The following is a 14,370-nucleotide window of genomic DNA, read 5'->3' on the forward strand; positions in this document are numbered from 1 at the left end:
ATAACTGATTACTTACAGTTAATCAAGTTTTTGGCGGACATCTGCGTTTCCCCTCACCTGTCACATGCTGGAGGTTGAACTAAAACTTAGCTAATGGAACATAAGGACATTTTCATGTTCGCTCTTTTTTCTTCTGTCACTAGCTGTAGACATTTTACCGAAGACTCTGATCTAAAGTCGTAACTACAGTGTGTTTACCTCATGTCCCTTCCTGTTTGGTTTGTTTATGTACATGTTGCCAACCTAAAGAATTATATGCTGAAAACTAATGTTTGTTTATTTCTGTTCTTATATCTGTATGTGTGTGTGTCTAACCAGTGATAGTTATAGAAAGTTTAAAGTGAATGCAGTATTTGTCAAACAGTGGTTGAAAGGTTTGGTGTTCAGCTGACTTCAGTTCTGGTTTAAATGTTTTGTGGAGGAGTTCATGTAAGAGTAAATTCACTGCTTACATTAATAGATAAAACCCCTTTGTCCTCACTCTCACATGAACTCCTCCACAAGATATTTAAATCAAAACTCGAATCAGCTGAACATGAAAACTTTCAACTACGCTCTGGCATATATTACTTTAACATTCAATTTCTTCAGCTCAGCCTGACTGACTACGCGCCCACATAAACAGATATAAAGAAAACAGAATGAACAGACTTTAGTTTTCAGCATATGCTTCGTTAGGTTGGCAACGTGTACATAAATAAACCAAATAAGAAGAGACATAAATTGAACACACAGTAGTTACGGCTCTAAATCAGATTTTGGTAAAATATTCGTAGCTGCTGACCGAAGAATAATTGTGCTCCCCACCAATTAGCTCAAATAACATAAAAATTGTGAAGGAAGAAATTTGTAACGTGAAATTAATGCGCTTACTACGTCTCGTAAGTGATATTATAGTGTTATCTACAACGTGCGACCAAATGAGTGGAAACGTAGACGCCAGCCAAAAATTCTATTAACATCAGTAATCACTTATTCACGTAAAAAAATAAGACCTGAACTGTTTCATAATCTACAAATAACACAAAGATTCCACTGGAAGTGCCTCAGAGTAAAAGGCTAAAAGGGTATAGAACAAACAAAATACGCATAGGAAGAAAATGGGATTTGTTATTTACAAAACGAATGTTTCAGTGCTTTCTGTAGGTGATGGCCAAGTAGACAAATTTCTTATTTATTATTTCGTTTTGCCTTAAAATACTTTGTTTATTTGCAACTTTTAGAATACTTTATAATTACATGTAATAACACTTGATTACCAATTACTCTTTCCAGCATCTCTAAAATAGTCTTTACAGTCAGATGTATAGCCTTGATAAGTCGATTTCTTTTACCGAAAGATTTTACATCCCTGATCGAATTTTTGTGTCAAACACCTTGGCATAAAGCACCAAATATAATATTGTGTGAATCAGTTTCAATATCCATAAAGTCTCACTGATCACAGTCTTGCAAATAGTTATGAAGGACAAGTCATAATAATTGCTTTCACAGTTACCACTTTAGGCGTTCTAATCCAATTGCCGATTCCATATTTGATTGCCAAAATACCGGATTTATTTTTTGTTTATTCTGTTTTCCCCGGCAAAAACGGTAATTAAAAATAGCTTCATACGGCGTTCGTGCATCCTTTAATATGCCTGAAAATGGTCGCATGATATTTGAAGTCAGCGAGAATGCCTCCACTGCACAAACAACGTATGCCAGCATATGTAAAAGTACATTACGATACATTTGCCACTGATGGCTTCCACACAGTTTGAGAACTGCCATTGCATTCGAAAGTCATGGATAGTACATGACCAATCATTGATTGTTGTTTCTTGAAGGAATACATGTCTTATGGAAAATGCTACAAATGGCAGAGTCGCCATAACAGTAATTAAACTTCATCATTTGATGAGAGTCCCCATAAGAAAACTGCATTCAAGTTGTAACTTTTCCCTAACATATGGCTGTTTGCAGAGACTAATAGAGATATGTATACAAATACATCACAAATATATGTGCTAGCGGCTACATTAAACAAATATTCTGGCAATAAATACGCAACTGACCTACCTAATGAAATGTGATGTTATTTGTTGTTGGGCTGCATTAACGAGAAATACAATTCGTCTGTGAGTTGATACAGTGTTCCACAGTAGTCTATCCTCTGCAGGCCTCTTCATCTCTACATAACTACTGCTTCCTACATCCATTCTAATCTACTTACTGTTGTTAAGCCTTGGTCTCACTTTACCATTTAGCGTCCATTACCAAACTGACGATTCTTTAAAATGTCCTCTCAACTAACCCCTCTTGTAGTCAAGTTGTGCCATAATTTCCTCTTCCTCCTTTGTTTAATTCCGTACTTCTTCTTTAGTTACACGAGCCTCGTATCTAATCTTCAGCATTATTATTTATCAACATGTTTTGAAAGCGTCCATTGTCTTCTTGACAGAACTGTTCATCGTTCACGTTTCACTTACATACAACGCTACACTCCACACAAATACCTTTGTAAAATAGTATCCAACCATTAGAATTTATATTGGATGTGAACAAATTTTCTTTTTCAGAACGCTCTTCTTGCTATTGACAGTCTTCATCTTATGTCCTCTCTACTTTTGCGTTCTCAATTACTGCTTCCCTTTCAAGTCATTGAAGTCTTAGAAATGCAGTTTGGTTTCTGTACAAGTTGTTGATAATCTTGTGTCCCTGTGTTTTATCGATGACATCTCTAGAGCTTCAAAGAATGTTTTTCAATAAGACTGTCGCAACCTTTCTCTAAGCATGCAAATGCTATAAACACAGTTTTGCAGTTCTTCAGTCTGTCCACTTAGCTAAGTGGTAGGATTAGTATTGCCTTGCGTGTTCAGACATGTCACAGGAATCTACCCTGTGCTTACGTTAGTTTGTATAACCCTTCCCCTCTCCTCGCTACATATTCCTTCCCCTTTCTAGCCTTCTCTTATTTGCTTAGTTCTGACTTGCCAAACGAGTTCTTGACAGTTGCTTCACCTTTGAGCAAAGTTTTCTTTCTTCATTCCCATTTTCATTCTCCTATGTTTTCCAAGTGCAAAATCGCGTTGCGGTTTTGGGCTCACTGTCAACGTCATGTTAGGACATTTCTATTTCCAATGGCCTACTTTATTTGCTACATTTTTATAATTTTTCCCTCTTGTAAATTTAATTTAATATACCACGTTTTATCCAACGATTTCTACTGTACCTTTTTTCCCGTTCACATACTCTGCTGCATTCACTTATTCTCTCAAAGATATCCATTGGTATTCTGGCGGATTCCTTCCTCTGTTTCATTCAGTCGTTGCATTACGGTAACTTTAAGATTATCGAAAAACTGTGGGTCTCTACTTATTCAAGTTCCATCTACTTAATTTGCTACCGTTTACTGTCTCTTTAGTTGTAAACTGCAGCTCGTGACCAATAAATTATTGTCGGTTTGCGTCTGCTCCGGAAAATGTCTTACAATTTAAAATCTGGTTTTGAAAACTCTGTTCCAAATATGCATTATTCTTTCATGATTCTTAAGGAAGGTGCTGTCGACGATTACATTATGCTCTGTGCGAAATTCTGTCAGGTGTTTTACACTTTCATCCCTTCCCCCAAGCCTTTGTGTTCTTACTGTTTTGCTGTACCTGCTATCCTATCACATTTTAAATTTTTGTCTCGCTTAACTATCTGAATAATCTCTTTTTTCATACATTGTTTCAGTGTGTTAGGAGATAGTGAACAATCATGAACGGGTAGTCATGAAATCTGTTTATGGTGAAATGAGAAAACATGAATAATGAAATATACGAAAGAGTACATTGTACGGAAAAGGAAAAATTGGTATGTCTTCACCCAACTGAAACGTCCACTTTGAACAATTATACATGACTGTGCTTAAACTGACACACAATATTTTTAGCGCCACGCAATGTGACTTTCAATAATCCCTACAAGAGAATGGCCCTGACTAACATTAACCTGTACGTTTCACAAATCACTTACCTCACAAAAATCTTCGTTACTCGAACTACTGCAATACAGCGAGCGCCACTACTGCCAGCTAAATAAAAAATTCAAACTACTGAAGGCACTGACTACTGATAGGCACAGTTAGCAAAAGAAAGATTTTGATAGAGAACAAACAATGTATTTGGCTTAATATTGTTCAAAAGTCATAATATATATAGCAGTTCATGACATCCATTCTTACAAATGTACTGTTTCTGATGGACACACGCCCAGATCATCCGCTCTCAAAAATCCGCCATCTCACTTCCCCACATCCACCACTACTGGCGGCTCACCTCCAACTGCCCAACGCTATGCGCTGTTAAGCGCCAACTGCCCAACACTACAATAGCCAACAACAATGCAAACCAGCCACAGACTGCACACAGCACAGCCAGTGATTTTCATACAGAGTGCTACGTGGCGTTACCAACATAAAAACCTAAACAGCCTACTTACACAACTTCGTCTTTCCTTCATGTAGGTGTAAGATATAGTTAATCAAACGCACCGGGCGTTTCAGTGTGTCCCGCCCCCTACCTCAGTGGCTGTCCGTCATTGGCTACCGCTAGCGTCTGCCGCTTCCAGATGGGAACGCGAGTTCCGCGAGCCGCCGCGTCAAAGCGGAAAACGCTTGCCACTGCCGTTGCCGCGCGCCGCGCTGTAGCGGGAATCGGCCTTTAGTTGTCGAGCGCCACACTGGTCTCATATTGGGATCTGGCCGCAGTGCTATAGTCAGTTACCACTGCAGCGGTAGGTTTCCATTAGTGTTGGTAAAAGATCAGTCGGTTGTTGGAAAACAGTCTACTTAGTCAGTTGTAACTTTATATATTGGGTAAATTATTCGTCATGTTGAATGATACAGTCTATGGGAGCAACAGAATGGAAAGGAAGCAAACGACTCAGCTGGATGTAGTTTATTACATATCTGTTGGTTTATTATACATTCATTTACTTTGAATGAAAACAGTCTGTGGGAGCAACTGTATGAAAATAGTCGACACAACATCGCAGTGTTTGGCTTACTGAGAGTTATTTCTTTCTTTTGAAGTGAAAACAAGCAGAGAGAGAGCGTCCCGCACGCTCTACGTCAGTGTCCTGCCGCTGCCAGTACCAGGGAAGTAGCCGGTGCGAAGAGGTGGCCAGACGCTGCTAGCTCAGGTACTACTTGTACGTAGTGGTGCTGCGCTCTCACTCGCCACCGCGCTGCCTTCTCGCGCCAGCTGTAGCCCTGGCACGGACAGCAGAAGGTGGAGGCTATGACGGAAGCGTCACGCACCCGCCCCCCAGCAACGACCGTAGCACCCCCAAGGACAACGGCGAAAATGTATGGGAATGAAATCACTCAAACCCAGATACTGTGAAAACATTCATGTAACCGACAGATACTTGTCTCAGTCGATTGTCTCACATTGAATGACACCACTCAAACCAGGCTTGTGAACCAAAACGTTCGTTCGCATAATGGCTGTAGTCGACAGAGGCTTGTGTCAGTCGGTTGCATTGCATCGAGTGAAACCACTTAAATCCAGTGATTGAGTGAAAACGTTCATATAGTTTACATGGCCGCTGAGACTAGTTTCATTCGGCTGATTCACTCGACGGAAAAAACCGACTGAAGGAAAAAAGTCGACCGACCAATCGTTTGTTGAAAACAGTTAGTTGCTGTTCCATCACTAGTTGCCATATAATTACTTGCGAGGTGCTAGTTTCTTCTTTTTTTCTTTCTTCTTCCTTTTTTACAAAGAGTGAATTTTTTGTGAATATCCGGCAGCCAATCCATTAATCTACGTGTAGCCTATTTCATTAGTAATCAGCCCATCCTGGGTCCCGGATTCGAACCCACGCAGTGTTCAAGTTGCAATGAAAATCCTAAGTAACGGTTGCTGTAGACTCTCAGAATCAGTTATCCTCATTCTGTCATCGGCCTTTGACATGTCGGGTAAGTTCTTTACATCTGTCATGTTTTTCTAAGTCCATAAACAAGAATTTTTCGCTTATTTATTTTATTTTCAATACATGTATCTGTTGACATAAGTAATAATTATACAAAAATCTCAAGATCCTGTTTAGACTCAATTACACTTAAATTTATTACGCAGATTCTCATTTAAGATGTTCTGATTTCATTTGTGTAATTATTTTTCCTCAGGGCACTGGTAATTAAATGTTACAGCTAGTTAAAGTTAGCACACTAGTTCACTTCATGCAAAAATCTATGTATTAGTAGCTATATTTGAGAACGCTGACCTACACCATTTGAAAGTTAAGCATTCCCACATTTCTGTAAAATATTTTAAATCACCTAAAACTGATTTCATGTGATTTGCTGTAATTTTCAACATGTTGCTCATTCATATTAACAAGGTGATTCACATTTGCACATCAACATCAGTCGCCAAGACTGAAATAGAGAAAAAGTTTCCTGCAGACAGCACAACCAATTCCGACACCCGCTGCAATGCCTCGAATACAACTCTGGCGTAGTTCATCGTCAGAGGAATACGAGACATGGTAGGTCTTCAATAGACTGAGAACTGGAGTACCTCGGTCTAAGGTAAACGCCTCAGAGAACGAGCTATGTGAGTGTGCTGAACTTAAAGAGCACCAGCACCTACTCAACTGCAGGGAACTGGTGCAGCCTGTCTCGATGAATGATTGGTTGTCGTCAGTGTTAAGGCAGTTCTTACAGCGGAATTCTGGCCACCATATGGAATATAATCATGTGCATATATATTGTAACTCTTTTATATATATATATATATATATATATATATATATATACACTCCTGGAAATGGAAAAAAGAACACATTGACACCGGTGTGTCAGACCCACCATACTTGCTCCGGACACTGCGAGAGGGCTGTACAAGCAATGATCACACGCATGGCACAGCGGACACACCAGGAACCGCGGTGTTGGCCGTCGAATGGCACTAGCTGTGCAGCATTTGTGCACCGCCGCCGTCAGTGTCAGCCAGTTTGCCGTGGCATACGGAGATCCATCGCAGTCTTTAACACTGGTAGCATGCCTCGACAGCGTGGACGTGAACCGTATGTGCAGTTGACGGACTTTGAGCGAGGGCGTATAGTGGGCATGCGGGAGGCCAGGTGGACGTACCGCCGAATTGCTCAACACGTGGGGCGTGAGTCTCCACAGTACATCGATGTTGTCGCCAGTGGTCGGCGGAAGGTGCACGTGCCCGTCGACCTGGGACCGGACCGCAGCGACGCACGGATGCACGCCAAGACCGTAGGATCCTACGCAGTGCCGTAGGGGACCGCACCGCCACTTCCCAGCAAATTAGGGACACTGTTGCTCCTGGGGTATCGGCGAGGACCATTCGCAACCGTCTCCATGAAGCTGGGCTACGGTCCCGCACACCGTTAGGCCGTCTTCCACTCACGCCCCAACATCGTGCGGCCCGCCTCCAGTGGTGTCGCGACAGGCGTGAATGGAGGGACGAATGGAGACGTGTCGTCTTCAGCGATGAGAGTCGCTTCTGCCTTGGTGCCAATGATGGTCGTATGCGTGTTTGGCGCCGTGCAGGTGAGCGCCACAATCAGGACTGCATACGACCGAGGCACACAGGGCCAACACCCGGCATCATGGTGTGGGGAGCGATCTCCTACACTGGCCGTACACCACTGGTGATCGTCGAGGGGACACTGAATAGTGCACGGTACATCCAAACCGTCATCGAACCCATCGTTCTTCCATTCCTAGACCGGCAAGGGAACTTGCTGTTCCAACAGGACAATGCACGTCCGCATGTATCCCGTGCCACCCAACGTGCTCTAGGAGGTGTAAGTCAACTACCCTGGCCAGCAAGATCTCCGGATCTGTCCCCCATTGAGCATGTTTGGGACTGGATGAAGCGTCGTCTCACGCGGTCTGCACGTCCAGCACGAACGCAGGTCCAACTGAGGCGCCAGGTGGAAATGGCATGGCAAGCCGTTCCACAGGACTATATCCAGCATCTCTACGATCGTCTCCATGGGAGAATAGCAGCCTGCATTGCTGCGAAAGGTGGATATACACTGTACTAGTGCCGACGTTGTGCATGCTCTGTTGCCTGTGTCTATGTGCCTGTGGTTCTGTCAGTGTGATCATGTGATGTATCTGACCCCAGGAATGTGTCAATAAAGTTTCCCCTTCCTGGGACAATGAATTCACGGTGTTCTTATTTCAATTTCCAGGAGTGTATATGTATGTGTGTGTGTGTGTGTGTGTGTGTGTGTGTGTGTGTGTGTGTGCGTGTGTGTGTGCGTGTATGTATTATATGTTATGTTCTGGACGTGTATAGATAAGTAAATAAATAAATTTTCTGGATATTAACATTTTCTATTACACAAATTCACATTAATGCGTGTAGTTCTTGTTCTGTCATAACCACAGGCGCTGGAACGAAGACGCGGAAAGCAAGACCAGAGAAGGCGGTGAAATGACGTCGGCCAATGGTGCGCTGATTAGGACCGCGCCACGACCGGAGCGACACCTGCAAGAAGTGAATATAAGCGTCGCTCCTGCCAGCCTCAGCTGGACAATAGTGAGAGTATTCACGGAGCATTAGCAAGGCCTTGCAGAAAGTGCTATGAGAACAGTATTAGTGACATGTGTCAACTTGCAGGAACATTGCATACAGTCAAGGACTCTGAATTATATTGCATGTCGCCCATTGTTTGCGACAACATTTGTACATTCAAATCAAGTATTGTCAGTCTGATGTATTGCAATAAAATTGCTAATGTTATTTGCTTGAACTGTGCAATCGAACTGACACCTCTGTCCCTCCCCTCGCACCTGGTTTCCAGTACTTGGACAACATTGCACACACAGAACTCAATGCCCCTATAACTACACAGGATCTCATTGCTACACTCCGCACAAAACGCAACACCGCTCCTGGTCACGATCGTGTCACCTACCGCCACCTTCGTGAAGCTCCTGCCTCTTTCCTCTCCGCCCTGGCCAGGCTCTACAATGTAGTCCTGTCCACCGGCTACTACCCCGACCTGTGGAAAACCTCCTGTATCCTGATGTTCCTTAAACCCGGTAAACCGCCGTCCCCCGTCTCCTCCTACCATCCCATCAGCCTTACCTCGGTCTTCAGCAAGGTCCTGGAATCCATCCTCACCTGACGCATCCACCAGCATCTCCACCAGCACCGCCTCCTTCCCGTTACCCAGTGTGGCTTTCGGCCGTCTCACTCTTCCGATGATCTTCTCCTCCACCTCAGTCATCTCCTTTCCGAACAGCTTAATTACCGTCGCTCCGCAATCTTCCTCTCCCTGGACCTTGAACGTGCCTATGGCTGCGTGTGGCATCCCGGTCTCCTCTTCAAGCTCCATACCTTCGCCCTTCCCATTAACTACGTCCGTCTGGTCGGATCCTTTCTCTCCCACCGTCCTTCCTACGTCACCATCTATAATACAGATTCCTACACCTTTTTTCCTTCCGCCGGTGTGCCCCAAGGCTCCGTCCTCTCCCCCCTTCTGTACCTTTTGTATACGGCGGACATGGCGCCACCGTCACCCCCCATCCACCTTCTCTAATTTGCCGATGACACCGCCTTCCTTGCCCTCGACCCCACCCTGCAGCGTTCCCAACACCTTCTCCAATCCCATCTTGATCCATTCACCGCTTGGTGCAACCAGTGGTTGCTCAAGGTCAATCCCTCCAAAACCCAGGTGATCATTGTAGGCAAAACCAACCCTTCCTTCCGCCTCCTTGATTTCTATCTCACCATCTCTGGCCGTCCTATTACCCTCACTCACACCCTTAAGTACCTTGGCGTCACCCTCGACCGTCGCCTCTCCTGGACCCCCCCATATTCGGAGAATCCAAGCCAAGGCATGCTCCCGACTCTGTCTCCTCAAGCTCCTTTCCGGCTGTATGTGGGGTTGGACTCCTGGACTCCACACCTATAAATCCCTCATCTGCCCTATCATCTTTTACGCCCATCCTGCCTGGATCTCCGCGCCCCCCCCTCTACCTTTCACAAGTCCCTTCAGATCCTTGAACGCCATGCTCTTCACCTCGCTTATCTCATCCGTCTCCCCTCCCCCACGCGGATCCTGTACGACCTCATTCCGTTCCCCCACCTCCTCCTTTTCCGTGAACAGATACGGATCCTCTACGTCTCCCGTAAACTCGATCCTCCTCACCCGCTTGTCTCCCCCATACTCTCCCACCCCCACCCGCTGCCACACCTGTATTCCCATGTCCCACCTGCTCTCCATCTCTCCGCCCTCCTTACCCTCTCCCAAGGTGGCTTCCGCCAGCTCCCCCTCCCTGATGATGCCGTCCCCCCCTCCATCTACCCCTCCTACCAACTTTGATCCTCTCCCTCTTCCTGTGTTTGTTCCTTTGGGCACCCTCCCTCCCATCTCTCCCCTTTCCCTGCCTCCTCCATTTCTCCCCACTCCTCCCCCGGGCTTCCCCTCCCCTGTCCCTCATCGAGCGAGGTGGCGCAGTGGTTAGCACACTAGGACTCACATTCGGGAGGACAACGGTTCAATCCCGCGTCCAGCCATTCTAATTTAGGTTTTCCGTGATTTCCCTAAATCGCTCCAGGCAAATGCCGGGATGGTTCCTTTAAAAGGGCACGGCCGACTTCCTTCCCCATCCTTCCCTAATCCAATGAGACCGATGACCTCGCTGTTTGGTCTCTTCCCCCAAACAATCCAATCCAATCTAATCCCAGTCCCTCTACTCCTCCACCCATCTCCTCAGCCATTGGCATCTTTGTTCTCCCCTCTTCCCCCCTCACCCTTCTTCCCCTCTTGGCAGGTCCCTGATCTCATACACGCTACATGGACATTCGCGCGCCGGAGATCATCGCCATCAGTGTCTCGTGTGTGCCGTCATGTTTAGTGTTCAGTGTTCACCGTCGCACTCCATCGTTCACCTGTGGCATCGACATCTTCAGTGTTTGTGTGTCGTGTCAACAGTTTGTAGTGAAGATTATCATCGAGTGTGAATGGCTCCGTGTTTATCTTTATGTGTCTACTGTTTTATTACCCACCGTTATGTAACTTGTATGTATTCTTTCTGTTGTTTCTTTGTCTATTCTATGGCTGAAGAACAGCCTAACATGCTGCTGACAGCCTGCCTGTTGTATCGGTTTCAAAATAACAATAAAGAAAAAAAATTGCTTGAACTGTTGTGTAGCATTCCGAGAACACAGCCTCCCTTAGGCACCCTATACGAGACGAGTGGGCAAGACCCAACAATTCTTCAAAAACAGTAAAATCTAACATAGCCAGTTTTCAAACCTTTATATAGCTTTGAAAGTAACAGTTTGTTCTTACGCCCATCTAAAAGTTGTCAGACATAGATGGAACTTAGCAGTCTGAAGTTTGAAAGTAATCGAATAATACCTGTGCTGTATGCACTCGCGGTATTGATTTACACCAGAATTATGCACATCCTACAAGCGAAACTACTCGCACCGACAACAGCGAAATTCATTAACTTTATTGTATCAGAACTTTTGCATGATTACAGTACCTCTAATTAACGAACATTGTGACTGAATTGTGTTCTGATTAACAAGTACTGTGAAAGGCTATTGTTATCGAAGTGAATGACTGTTGGACACGGTGCTGTTAGTTATGGCTCCTCTTAAATGAACTATTCCTGTGTCACTGTACATGAATTACTAAATAACTGTGCTAAATGTGAACTGTGTCAAAAATGAAATTTTCACTCTGCAGCGGAGTGTGCGCTGATATTAAAATTCGTGGCAGATTAGAACTGTATGACAGTCAGAGACACGAACTCGGGACGTTTTTGTTTGGCAGACAAGCGCTCTACCGACTGAGCTACGTATGCACTATTCAGGATTCGTCCTCACAGCCGTACTTCTGGCACTACCTTTCAAAATTCACGTACGTTCTCCTGCGAAACTTGCAGAATTAGCACTCCTGGAGGAAATGACATTGCGAAGACATGGCTTAACCAGAGCCTGGGGGATGATTGCAGAATGAAATTTACACTCTGCGGAGGAGTGTGCGGGGATGTGAAACTTCCTGGCAGATTAAAACTGTGTGCCGGACCGCGACTCGAGATCGGAACCTTTAGTATTAACAGACAAGCGCCCTACCGACATTTTATATCATTTTGTTCGTTATTGGTCGTTGAATGTGTTCGGTGCGGACGTCCCATGGCGCTTGTTCAAGTTCATCGTTGATCCACTCACTCAGTTTCTTAATTACAGAAGACAGCTATCCCTCTGGCCGAACACGCTGAACTACCGTGCTGGCAACTGAGCTACCCAAGCACGACTCAGGATCCGTGCTCACAACTTTTCTTCCACCAGTACTTCGTAATTGCAAAGTTTCGTAGGAGAATTTCTGCGCAGTTTGGACTGCTGGAGACGAGGTACTGCCGGAAATATAGCTGTGTGGAAAGGTCGTGAGTCGTTATTGGGTAGCTCATCGGCAAAGTGCTTACCCGCAAATGGCAAAGGTCCCGAGTTCGAGTCTCTGTCCTGCGGACAGTTTTAATCTCCCAGGAATTTTTCGAAAAACATGAACTGTGGAATACGTCACCACCGGACAATTATTGCTGAGCTTTGTGGGCGCTGAATCTCGATAAGTGCATTAATGATTTTTCTTTGCGTGTAAATTGGTCACTGTACTTAAGAAGTGAACTTGAGAAGGAATAAAAGTGTGTATTAATGAAATCCAAATGTTGGAGTCGTGTACGTTTTTGAACGAACGCTATTCCACACTTCCGTCGACATTCAGCTTACAGATGGTCCAGATGGATGCTACTGAAGAGAAGGTACTAAAACCAAGCCAGTTCTGTCATATCTTGCCATAGAGGACATAGGAACGAACAGCGTTTCAGGGCAACCTCTTGTCCCTTTTGGATGAAAATTGCCATAAAACTGAACTCCGTCCGAACAGGCCATAAAGGCCCAACCGTACCAACCGAACGACGTGTCATCCTCAGCCCCAGGCGTCACTGGATGCGGATATGGAGGGGCATGTGGTCAGCACACCACTCTCCCGACCATATGTCAGTTTTCGTGACCGGAGCCACTACTTCTCAATCAAGAAGCTCCTCAGTTTTGCCTCACAAGGGCGGAGTGCACCCCAGCTGACCAACAGCGCTCGGCAGACCGGATGGTCACCCATCCAAGTGCTAGCCCAGCCCGACAGCGCTTAAGTTCGATGATTTGACGTGAACCGGTGTTACCACTGCGGCCAGGCCGTGAAAACTACCCGTAGAATAATCAACTATGATCACCAGTATGAGGATGCAGACGGCACAGACGGCAGCGGAAGCCAAACAATGTATATTCATAAGACATGTTGGCTGTAATTAAAAAAGTGTCATGATGATCTATGCATTGGCAAAAGATTGCTTATTAGTCCCCCATTCGGATGGCCGGGAAGGGATTGCCATGGGGGATGTATCCATGAGAAAAAGATCCAATAACCAACGACAGGATAACATATTATGAGTCGGAGCGTGAAGTGTCAGTAGTTCAAGTGTGGCAGGGAAGCTACAAAAACGGAAAATGGGAAACGCAAAGGTTCAGTCTAGATACAGTGGGTGGTCACTGATGTGATATGGAAAGAATATAAGGTTTTCTACTAAGACGAATATAGGGTAATATCATCAGCAGCTGAGAATGATATAAAGGAAGTAAGATTCGTTATGAATACGAAAGTGGGACAGAGAGTGAATTACTGCAAACAATTCATTGATAGAATCGACAGCAAACCAATGTTCCCATTAATAGTTATGTATACATGCCGATGTCACAAGCAGAGGATTAAGATGTAGAAAGAATGTGTACGGATACTAAACAGATAATTTCATATGTGAAAGGAAGTGATAATCTAATAATCATGGGGGGGGGGGGGGGGGGTTGGGACGTGTTAGTAGGAACTGAAAGAAGATAGAGTTACAAGAGAAAATGTGCTTGATAGTAGAAATGAGAGCGAAGACAGACTGACTGAGTTCTGCAAAGAATTTCAGCTAGTAATAGCAAATACAAATACACAGGTCAAAAATCACTAGGGGATATACTTGGAAAAGGCCTGGAGATACGGGAAGATTCCATCTGGATTACATTGTTGTCAGAGTTTCCAAAATCAGTTAGTCAATTATCTTTATTTACTGAGACATGCTGTGCAGTTGCACTATTCTAAGTTGGCAATCAATCAGTGCTGCCACCTCTCGGCGCTCGGCAGGAGGATAAACAATTGAGCTGTGGCAAGTGCGACAGGTATCGTACCTGATACCATAGCCAGAAAAAGATCTGCCCGAGAAATAAAATAAAACATCGAGGTGTCATATATGATAGCTCGGGACGGAAGAGGACGTACTGCATGACAAAGAAAAAG

This window comes from Schistocerca serialis, chromosome 4, assembly GCF_023864345.2.
Source record: "Schistocerca serialis cubense isolate TAMUIC-IGC-003099 chromosome 4, iqSchSeri2.2, whole genome shotgun sequence".
Taxonomy (NCBI): domain Eukaryota; kingdom Metazoa; phylum Arthropoda; class Insecta; order Orthoptera; family Acrididae; genus Schistocerca; species Schistocerca serialis.